The sequence below is a fragment of the Neofelis nebulosa genome, chromosome 6 (assembly GCF_028018385.1).
Source record: "Neofelis nebulosa isolate mNeoNeb1 chromosome 6, mNeoNeb1.pri, whole genome shotgun sequence".
Lineage (NCBI taxonomy): Eukaryota > Metazoa > Chordata > Mammalia > Carnivora > Felidae > Neofelis > Neofelis nebulosa.
Window position 1 is genome coordinate 64,728,243 of NC_080787.1, and position 12,158 is coordinate 64,740,400.

At 35.6% G+C, this 12,158-nt stretch overlaps 1 pseudogene; it reads left to right on the top strand.

Annotated features, from left to right (window-relative positions):
* Positions 1-871: 871 nt before the first annotated feature.
* On the top strand, positions 872-3,246 carry LOC131515423 (large ribosomal subunit protein eL13-like; annotated as a pseudogene).
* The last annotated feature ends 8,912 nt before the right edge of the window (positions 3,247-12,158 follow it).

Below are 12,158 nucleotides of genomic sequence, written 5' to 3' on the forward strand. Positions count from 1 at the left end.
TCCAAGAAAACTCAGGATTATTAGGAAAAGCAGGGTTAGAAAACATAACACACTCTAAATTATTTCTTAAATCAATCAGATAATTAATGTTTTTTCCCCTCCCACATACTATAATACAGTTGAAGTGTTTACTGTTAAGTGTAAGTTTCAAATGCTAACTGCACATCTGATGAGTCTAGAGATTTAAGCAGTTATTATAGAAAACTGACATGTTCTTATAAAAAGCAGAATTCAGTCTCTTACCCTCTATTTACTCAAAGGATAAGTTTTACAACTGTGTTATCACCACCAACCAAAGTTGATTTAAGAGACATGATGTCTTCTTCTTTTTCTTTTTAAGGCATGACTTCCATAATAATTGATGCAAGAGAGACCCCTAGCAGCATCTACACATGCTGAACTCTTAAATCAATGATATTGGCTTCATTCCCAAGTAACAGGTGTACCTACATTGATTAATCCTTTTTTGCCACCAAGAAAAGGAAATACGACATCAGGGGCATTCACCCTGACTTTTCCAAATATTCATGGCATGATGTAATATTTGCAAAAATATAGGTAGCACTTCACATTTTCACCCTGCACTGCCTAGCCAACCAAAATGGATGGAGTCATAGGTGGCAATAAAGCAGCAACATGGATGCTAGTCAGGATGAAATAATACTTGGCTGGAAACCACAATATTGAAAACCAAAATCCCTGACCACTTGTCTATTCTAGTCACAGATTTGCAAAAGATATATGGAAAAAGGGTATACAAGACAAAAAGTTTCCTATTTTAAAAATTAATATATGATACCTCAAATTTATCAGCAACTTTGAGTAGCCACTGAGAATAGTTGGAAGAAATGGGTTCAGTGGTGCCTTGACTATGGACTCACTAGATGGACACGTGAAAGATAAAAATAACCCCACGGTGAGATACCAAAGGAGGAAGAAAACAATGACAGTCACAGTAGAACCAGTCAAATCTATACCTCAAACCTCCTCTGGGATGAGGTTTCTTACTAAACAATAAAGGGCAGCCTAAGATCTTCTTATCATATTGTCCAACCAGGGATATTACAAAGAGAGACAAGAGGATGATATATTTCCACATTTTCAGTGGTCCAATGTTTACCACTCACTTGAGCTGACTTGCATTTGCAGCAGAGGATGAAAGGAAGAAGAAAGCTTACTCTCTTTAGAAGCCAAAATTTTTCCTACCTTTTGTTCTTTATTTTTAACCTACTGGGCTTAGAAGTCAGACTGTTTTCAGCCAGAAATATTATATCGGTGAAGGAAAAAACTCAACACAGTACAGTATCAGAAATATTTTACCCAAACCTTCCTGCATTTTTTATTCTTATTAATCTAATATTCATATTCACCCAGAACAATGGCATATACATTTTAGCCACAGAGGCCTCTTAAATGGAACATAAGAGGACAATTAAGTTGACTTTAAGAACACATACATTACAGAATGAAATTTTAATCTTCTAGATCCCATCTAGAAGTGCCGACACATTTTCTATCCAAACTCACTCGATGAGGGTTACACAGTGGACACTATATAATAGCATGATGCCAATAAGGAGGGCTTCAAATTTGTCCCTACCTCATAAACTTTGACAGTGGGAACCTCTCACATTTTCAAGTGAACCTATTGATTCCACAGTGAAATTAATGTTCCACAATAATATAAAAGCATCTGACCCACTCAGTTTTCTTATTCTGCTTTGTGAAAGCCAGAGAGGTTTCCCTCAGTGCCTATTTGGAGTTTCAATTAGCAGGCCCATCATCCTCTCCAGTGCTTGTTCCCATTCACTCCTTCACCACTGAATAACCCCAACTCCAATTTTCTTTTAGGGGCAAGAAGAGACATAAGAATATAACACCAGCTCTCTATGAAAAAAAAAATTAGAACAACAAAACAATTTCAAAATCATAGGCGACAGTTGCTTAGAATATTCACACTAATTTCTCTTAAAATATAATTTTTCAGCAAATCAATGTTTCTAGAACCCAAAACAATTCAATCTAGAATCATATAGATAATTACACTGTATCAAGCTTTACTAATAATTTTAAAGATCAAGTAATCTGGAGGCCAGACAAAGCAGGGAGAAAAATCATCCCATGTGACTCTTCTGTGGGCCCTTCCTTTTTCACATCATACACATGATTTCTGCTCCAGAATAATAGGAGAGGTTTTAATAAGAGGTTCACAGGTTACTCCATACAGCAAGATGTTATGAAACATCTATGTCCTATACCCCAGAGAGTTGCAAAGTTTATGTAACATTCCCTGTAAATTGTATTTATTTTACTTATGCAATTCTAATCCAGGGACATTAAGAGTACTGCATAGATAACGACTAGTATCATTCATCTATTTCCCCAATCAATTATCATATATACAAGGAAATTACACTTGGTCACCTGATTTTTTTTTCCTTCATCCAGAGTGTCCCCTCATTCATTAATCATGGAACAAATTGATCACACGGACAGGACCAGGCCTGGGCTCTGGTGGGGAGCAAGCCACTGCATCTAGCTAGACCCTCCCTGGGCCCTGACTAGCTCCTCTCTTCTGTGCCCCCAGGCCCATAGGCAGCAGCCGTGGCTCCTGGCCAGAATGGCATGATCCTGAAGCCCCACTTCCACAAGAGCTTGCAGCGAGTATGTGGCCACATGGTTCAACCAGCTGGCATGGAAGTTCTGCAGACACAAGGCCTGGCAAGCCAGAGCAAGCCCCATCACCTGCATCCCGTTTGGACCTGTCTGGACCCACCTGGCCCATCATGAGGTGCCCTATGAGGAAGTAGCACAACAAAGTATGAGCTGGCTGGGGTTTCAGCTTGGAAGAATTAGGGTTGCTGGCATTGACAAGAAGGTGGCATGAGCTATTGGGATCTCAGTGGATCCAAGAAGGCAGACAGGTACACAGAATCCCTGCAGGCTAATGTTCAGTGGCTGAAGGAGTACTGCTCCAAGCTCATCCTCTTCTCTAGGATGCCCTCTGCCCCCAAGAGGGAAAACAGCTCTGCTGAAAAACTCAAATTGGTTACCCAGCTGACAGGACTAGTCAAGCCCACAGGGAATGTCTATAAGCAGAAGAAAGCTGGAGTCATTACAGAGGAGGAGAAGAACTTCAAGGTGTTGACCAATATTCACATGGCTTGTGCCAATACACTGCTCTTTGACATCCAGGCAGAAAGGGACAAAGAAGCTGTGGAACAGGATGTTAAAAAGAAAAAATAAAGTGCCAGGGTGCCTGGGTGGCTCAGTCAGTTAAGCGTCCGACTTCAGCTCAGGTCATGATCTTGCGGTCCTTGTGTTTGAGCCCCACATTGGGCTCTGTGCTGACAGCTCAGAACCTGGAGAATGCTTTGGATTCTGTGTCTCCCTCTATGCCCCTCCCTTGCTCGTTCTCTCTCTCTCTCTCTCTCTCTCTCTCTCTCTCTCAAAAATGAATACACATTAAAAAAAAAAATAAAAAAGTGCCATTGCAACTTATGATTAGTAAAAAGAGAAATTGATCATAGGCTGGCTGTTATAACTTTTTCCTGCCTAGTCTACTATCTAACCTAGGTCAATAACTCCTTATCACATTTAAAAATTTTTTTAAATGTTTATTTATTTTTGAGATAAGGTGGGTGGAAGAGAGAGAACAAGAAGGGGAGGGGCAGAGAAAGAGGGAGACACAGAATCCTGAGCAGGCTCCAGGCTCTGAGCTGTCAGCACAGAGCCCAACACAGAGCTCAAACCCACAAGCTGTGAGATCATGACTTGAGCTGGAGTTGGATGCTTAACCAATAAAACCACCCAGGCATCCCTCCCCCATCACATTTTAAAAGATAGTGAACAACATTTCTGGCAATAATTTATCATAAAGAACATGGCTACTAAATCCAAGATGACCATCAGAATCTGAACAATCCAGTGGGAATAGGAACTATCTATCATGCATGATATTTAATTATACTGCCAGGTATTTATGTACCCAAAGGATACATAAATTCAAATTTATGTACATGATTTGTACCTTTGGGTATATGATTTGAAGGGATATATGCACTCTGATGTTTATAGCAACATTATGAACAATAGCCAAATTATGGAAAAAGCCCAAATGTCCATTGACTGATGAATATATAAAGAAGTGGCATATATTACTCAGCTATCAAAAAGAATGAAATCTTGCCATTTGCAATGATGTAGATGGAGCTAGAGAGTATTATGCTAAGCAAGATAACTCAGTCAGAGAAGACCAATACCATATGATTTCACTCAAATGTGGAATTTAAGAAACAAAACAGAAGAACATATGAGAAGGGGGAAAAGAAGACCACTAGAGACTTTTAATGATAGAGAACAAACTGAAGGTTGTTGAAGGGAAGTGGGTAAAAGATGGCCTAGATGGGTAATAGGTATTAAGGAGGGCACTTGTTGTGATGAGCACTGGGTGTTGTATGTAAGTGATGAATCGCTAAATCTTACACCTGCAACTAGTATCACTAGATGTTAATTAACTACAGAATCTAAATAAAAACTTGGAAGAAAAATTTTTAAAAAATAAGCATGGTATTAAGACCATATAACTCCATAGGCCTTTTGATATTTTTTGACCAGCTCTTTTACTCTTTTTCCTCCATCATTCACAGTTATTTGAATTTATTTATAGGTGTTGATGGAGACACTTATTTTCATCTATAATTTTCTACAGCCAAGTTCACATTTCCTAGTTGATCCATATCCATAGGTATTTCTACACAGGTATAAAATCAGAACTTCATATAAACTGCTACTAAGTTTCTAAAAATATTTTCTTATCCTGTGGATCATCATTGAAATAGTCAGATTTTTATTTAATTCTATCAGTGTGCATGCAAATCCTTTGATACACTATGTAACTGAGGCAGAGAGATTAGATGTTGGCTGTAGCACATTTCAGTTAACATTGCAATGCTGTTTCTTCTCAATAGTCACACTTTCCAAGCACCATACATTTCCATTACCCAGGAAGGATATTACAAGTCACTCATCACTAAATTTGGGGTTCCATCTGGTTTGTGGATGTAACCATATATCACATATCATAGTACAAATTATGTAGACACTGGGTTTCCAAGCACAAAGTCCTATACAGTACATAAGACTAAGTAGTTCTAAACTTTCCCTGTATAGTTTATATATATGTCAATCTGTTAAAATAACAATAGTATTAAATTATGATGTCTCTGTAATCATCAAAAAGGTATCTACCAAATAACTGAAATGTGGAGGGGAGAGGAGTAAAGAATGAGTTCAAAATTAAGTGACCATCGGCTTAATATAGACTGCTATATTCAAAAGATGTTATATATAATCCAAATGGTTACCACAAATAAAAAAAAATAATAGGTTTTCAAAAAATAAAGAGGAGGAATCCAATTATATCATAAAAGAAAATTAGCAAGCCATGAAAGAGAGAAAGAGAAGAAAGGATCAGAGAAAAACTACAAAAACAACCACAAAACAAGTAACAAATGGCAATAAATACATATGTATCAATAATTCCTTTTAATGTAAATGGACTAAATGCTCCAATCAAAAGACATAGGGTAATAGAAGGGATCAAAAAAAAAACAAGGCCCGTCTATATGTTGCCTTTAAGAGACTCATTTCAGACCTAAAGGCACCTGAAGATTGAAAGTGAGGAGATGGAGAAACATTTATCATATAAATGGAGGTCAAAACAAGGATGGAATAGCAATACTTATATCAGACAAAATATACTAAAACAAAGTCTATAAAAAGAGACAACACTATGTAATAATAAAGGGGACAACCCAGCAAGAAAATCTGACAAGTATAAAAGCACCCAAATACATAAAACAGTTAATAACAAACATAAAGGAACTAAATTATAACAATACAATAATAGTAGGGGACTTTAATACCAGACTTCCATCAAATAGACAGATCTTTCAAATAGAAAATCAACAAGGAAACAGTGGCTTTGAATGACACCCTGGACCAGATGGATTTAATAGGTATATTCAGAACATTCCATCCTAAAATTTCAAAATACACATTCTTTTCAAGTGCACAAGGAACATTCTCCAGAATAGATCACATACAAGCCTCAACAAATTCAAAAAGCTCAAAGTAATAGCATGCATCATTTCTGACCACACTGAAACTAGAAATCAACCACAAGAAAAATGTGGAAAGACCACACAAAAACATAGAAGTTAATCAACATGCTACTAAACAATGAATGTGTCAACCAAAAAATCAAAAAGTACATGGAAACAAATGAAAATGAAAACACAGTGGTCCAAAACATTTAGTATGTAGCAAAAGCTGTTCTAAGAGGGAAGTTTGTAGCAATACAGGCTTATATCAAGAAGCAAGAAAAAATCTCAAATAAACAACCTAACCTAAAGGAGTTAGAAAAAGAACAAACAAAACCTAAAACCAGTAGAAGGAAGGAAATAATAATGATTGGAACAGAAACAGAAATAGGGGGCCTGGGTGGCTCAGTTGGTTAAGTGTCCAACTTCAGCTCAGGTCATGATCTCACAGTCCATGAATTTGACCCCTGCATTGGGCCTTCTGCTGACAATAGCTCAGAGCCTGGAGACTGCTTCAAATTCTGTGTGTGTGTCCGTCTCTCTCTCTGCCCCTCCCCTGCTCACACTCTGTCTCAGTAGTGCAGTAGCACTGTCTCTCAAAAATGAATAAACATCTAAAAAAATAAATAGAGAATCCCTGAGACCTGCTCAAGTTTTATCTAAGGGCAAGGGAAGATGGTCCTCATCACATGGATTCTTAAATGGAAAATTAAAGACAAAATTTTATTTCATTTAGAGCACATCAAGAGGAGCTTGCTTGTTCAACAGTTTGGTTTATATACAGATGTATATATACATTCAATGGTATATATACACTAAATTCTCCTAAAAGGGACCTTATTAATATATAAATATAATAAAAACAAAAGCACTGTGTATTAATCATCTATATACTGGTTTAAATGCTGTCCTTGTAATAACAAAAATCTTTTACAAGTGTTATAGGTGTATGTAATTAGAAGATCATTTCCTATTTCCTGCCCGTTGAGAACACATTACATATAATTGGATGTAAGTTGACATATTTATCAAGCACATTTTTTAGTTTAGTGTTAATTAATTCATTTCATAGAAGGAGAAAGTGAAACATAATATGAATGAACTGTTTATCTATAATACTTCAAGAGTAATAGGCATAAAGTCAAGAAAACCAAATTTCAGGCCATAATCTTAATGAGTAGATAAAGATGTATCAGCATGATCCAGGAACCTCTGGGCATCCAGCAAATTGGCCGTATGCTAATTTCACTCTCAAAGCCATTTCCAGAAGCTAAAATGTAGCTGGACTGGGAAATACTTGTGCTGTGCTCCTGTAAGCCTGGTATATCCATGTTTTTGAAACATTTAGAGACAGAGTGAAGCAGACCCAGGAGGAATTTCTACAACTCCCAATAAACAGGAAATCCCATTTTATAAATTACAGATTATCAAGGCTGGTTGCTAATCTTTAGGGCCGCCTTTTTTCTGACTTCATGCAGCTCATTTATGAAAACCCACAGAAGTGTTATAGAATATACTATGTGTAATCCCCAAACACATTATTATTTTTAATAATTGATATTTATATAGAGCCTCAAACTATATGCTTTTGAAAACACATTTGCCTTTGATTATCCCAACAATTTTCTTTAATTTTTTTTAAATATTTATTTATTTTTGAGAGAGAGAGAGAGAGAGAGAGAGAGAGAGAGAGAGAGAGAGAGAGTGCACGCAGGGGAGGGGCACAGAGAGAGGGAGACCCAGAATCTGAAGCAAGCTCCAGGCTCTGAGTTGTCAGCACAGAGCCTGATACTGGTTTTGAACTCATGAACTATGAGAGCATGAGATAATGACCTGAGCGAAAGTTGGACACTTAGCTGACTGAGCCACCCAGGCACCCCGTAACAATTTTCTTTAGAGAATAATTTGTTATTCACATTTTGTATAGAAAGAAGTAGACACAAAGAAGTTTTGTGATTGGGTCAAGATACTTTCATTCATATAACAAACACTGTGCAATTCCTAAATGCAAAACAAAGAAGATGTAAGAGAATAAAAAAAACAGACTTTCCTTGTCATTAAGTAGCCACGATAAATATGCAAAGATCTACTATAAAAGACTAATATAAGTGTCAATAGGAGAGGTCAACAAAATGGTGCAGAATTCAGAGGATGATGTAAGAGGCTATGAAAGCCTTCTTATAGAAGAAGATTTTAGAGTTAGATTTCAAAAGAATGCATAATTTTACAGAGAAATAGAACGAGGAAAGGAAGGACATTCCAGGAAGAGGCAGTAGCACTATCCACTCTCAAAAGCATGAAGCCCATCTTATGTCCCTAGAAAAACAAATATACTCATATTCTAGGAGCCTAGATCGTCTAGCTTGGCTCCTGTTCATTCTTCCCACAACTCCAACCTTTTTCTGAGCATGAGGAGGTTTCTCTACACTGCAAGTGACTGACGACTGAAAATGAATTAAGTTCAATCCCCTGGAGTTTAATTAGGGTCCCTTGGGGCCTCTTTGGAAAAGTCTTAGAAATGTCTCAACATTAAGATTCAATCTGGAGGCACACCACTGGGCCTGGAATATTACACCCCAGGGTCATCTGCCAATCATTTTGCATCTCCTGGTAACTGACTACAGAGGAAGAATGTAATTGGATGCCCATGGGGGGGGGGGCACCTTCTGAAACTTCATTGTTGATAAGTATCTAATTTTTTGATGGTAATAAAGAGAAAAGACAATCAGACCACGGGGAAAGCCAGAACTGAGAGTGTCTGAATAGGATGATAAACTCTTCTACTGGTATGAGTACTGTATGAGAATTGTTAATATTCAGTTCTCTAATATCAGGGTTTTAAAAATATTCTTCTCCCTCCCCATATCTCCTTAGCCTCACCACCATACATCTTACAGAACCATCACTGCAGTTACTTTCTTTTATAAGAAAATAGATTTAGAAATTTTGCTCTCTAGAATATATACTTGAATTCGCTTTTTCTTTTCTTTTTTGTGAAAATCATTTCCTACTGCTTTTAAAGCTTTGATTTTTTAATGATTTTTATGAAAATCATGAAAAAAGAACAAATGTAAAACTGTGTGTCTCCTTTTCAGACTTAACTTCAATGTACGAAAGCTCATTTTGCTCCGGTTTTGTGCAAGAATTAGAATATTTTTAGTAAAATAGTAAAGGTTGAAATAAGGCAGTCTCATTTTATTTCTGCAAATATTATAAGATACACCAATAGAGCTAAAAACTGATATTTCATCATGCTTGTTTTATCTCTGCCATTGAAAGAAATAAGTTTTATTTCTTGTACAGTGAATTGTATATTCTTTTTTCTTTTGTTCTCCATTTCCTTTCTTCTTCAAACATTTTCATAAATAATTTTTACCATGTTTTTATTTGATCACTAGGATATGATTTTGAGTTTGCTGACTATTATATCTAAAAAATGAACACTTTATTTTAGAGCCATGAAATATAAGATTATTATATAAGATATTATTATATAAGATATATATATATATGAATCATTCAAATGACTATATAATTGAAACATTGATGAGATTAGAACCATTTAATTTTCAAAATACTCTCTTTTTAAAGTCAATTTTTTCATTATTTTAATTTGAAATCAAATGAGTATTTAGCCACATGTATATAATACTTACAACATAAGTAACATCTGTTGCCACACACTAAATTTCTTTCAAGGGGCCTAAGAATTAAAATAAATAAAATGAGTCAAATTTACATAAGACAAAACAATTTTTCTATGGGGTTAACTTTTATACTATATAAGGGAGGAATTTCATTCAGTTGATATTAAGACAAACTCAGAAACAGTGGTTTCAACTGTGTTAAAATAGAATTTGATTATTTCTCATAAACAAAAAAGCCCAAAAGTAGACAGTCATATTCCTTAAGCTCTGCTATGCTTGTGGTCTGACCTTCATTCTCATTATCACATAAAGGTTGCGAGATATCTGAACATCATATCTCCATTTCAAGCTAGATGAAGAAGAGTAAAGGATTAAAAAGATGTATGTAAGATAAATTTTCCCCTTTAAAAAGCTACTCCAGAATCCGATCAAACTACTTCTGCTTCTATCTCATGATTTAGAATTGCTCCATTAAACCACAGATAATTATAAGGAAAACTGGGAAATGTATTGCTTTTATTTAGGCACATTGTCATCCTTAATGAAATCATGTTATACACATAAGAAAAGGTAAATATGTTTTGGATAGATAACTAATGTTTCATCTCTCACATATTCTATACTTGCCCCTAAGTTGATAATTTAGCAGTGAGTTTTACAATGTGGGAAGAATGTTGGCTTGAATTGCAACTCCAGAAGGACACTCAATAGGAATAAAATTAAGTACTTATATAATATCTTATGAGCTTCATAGGAGAAAAATGATTAAGAACTTGGAATTTGGATCAGGCTGACCTAGATTTTATTCTTGATAATATCACTTATAAACTATATAACCTTGACCGGTTATTTAATTTGCCATCCCGGTTTCTTCATCTGTAATATGTGATAATAATTTGGCTAGGTTTTATAAGCATTATATAAGTTAAACCATGAAAATGCCAGCATAGTGCCTGGCATAGAAGAAGCACTAAATACAGCTTAGCTATTATAGCAATATGATTAAGAAATTTAAATAATAACTGAACTATGTAAAATTATAGGAATGGTACCCTTCTCAAAAACATAAATTCCTGCTTCAGGAATATTTACAGGATTGTTCTCATACTATTTTTCTACTATAGTTCCACAAGTTTTGTGGATTTGCATAAGGCACTCTATTAAAATGGCAGTTAAAGGGCACTTTATTTAATAGTTGAAAATGGCATGTGTGTGGGTTAAATATTTTTTGTATTTGGCATTTTAGCTACTTTGAATACTAGTGATGATGTTTGAAAATGAAGGCTTGAGTGCTATACTTTCTGATCTGCTTTAAATTAGAGCAAAATAAAAATCTATTTCACATTTCCCCTCTCTATAACAGAAGCAGGTTGGAACATGCGTATGCGATGCAACCAATTTTTGTTTAATACTTGAATAAAGAATAATTACTAAATGATGCCTACACATGCCTTTTTTAAATATGCCAGGTATAAAGAATGTGTCCAGGGGGCACCTAGGTGGCTCAGTCAGTTAAGCATCTGACTTGATTCAGTTCAGGTCATGATCTCACGGTCATGGGATTGAGCTTCTCATTGGGCTCTGCATTGACAGCATGAAGCCTGTTTGAGATTCTCTTTCCCCCTCTCTCTCTGCCCTTCCCCCACTCGTTCTCTCTTTCTCTCTCACTCTCTCTCAATATATATAACAAACATTTAAAATACATAAAAAAAAAGAATGCGTCCAGAATATGAAAGTGAGTAGGATTCTGCCATCTATTCTTGTGAAAGTCCTTCTTGATCCTGGAACACCTTTTTGTTACCTCTTTTGAAAAAAACACAGAAAACTTCCTATGTCAGTAGTACCATGGGATCATGATATCTAGGGAGATTCCATTTAACCAAGGTTAAAGATGGACTGTAGAAATAAAGATTTCACTCCTCTTTGTTTCCATATGTTGAACTCAGTATCACTAAAAATGAGACATTCAGGAATAAAAATTAGAAATCTGCATCTGTCACTCACTTTGAACAAATATCTAAAAATTACCTGTACCCAAGTCCCAATGTATGGGGATAATAGTGTGTAAGCTTTCTGACACAAAAAGTTGCTGTGATTATAAACAAGAAAATTAAGATATTTGTCATTTGGACATCCTGTAGCTTTCAGCATCACTATGCGTGTCATTAGTCCATGAATATCATTAGCAAGACCAGAACTATAGCTATAAACACCAGTTCAGTATATTGACAAAACAAAGTAAAAAAAAGGGGGGGACATGGTATATAGTGGGGACAGAAATAATAACCAGTCTTTTTCCACAGGAAAGCACATAATCATTCCATGTGACATAAAAAAATAAGAAAATGAGAAGCTTTTACTCCTATAATATGCATTTCAAATTCTAATTTTCATATCATATTAATAC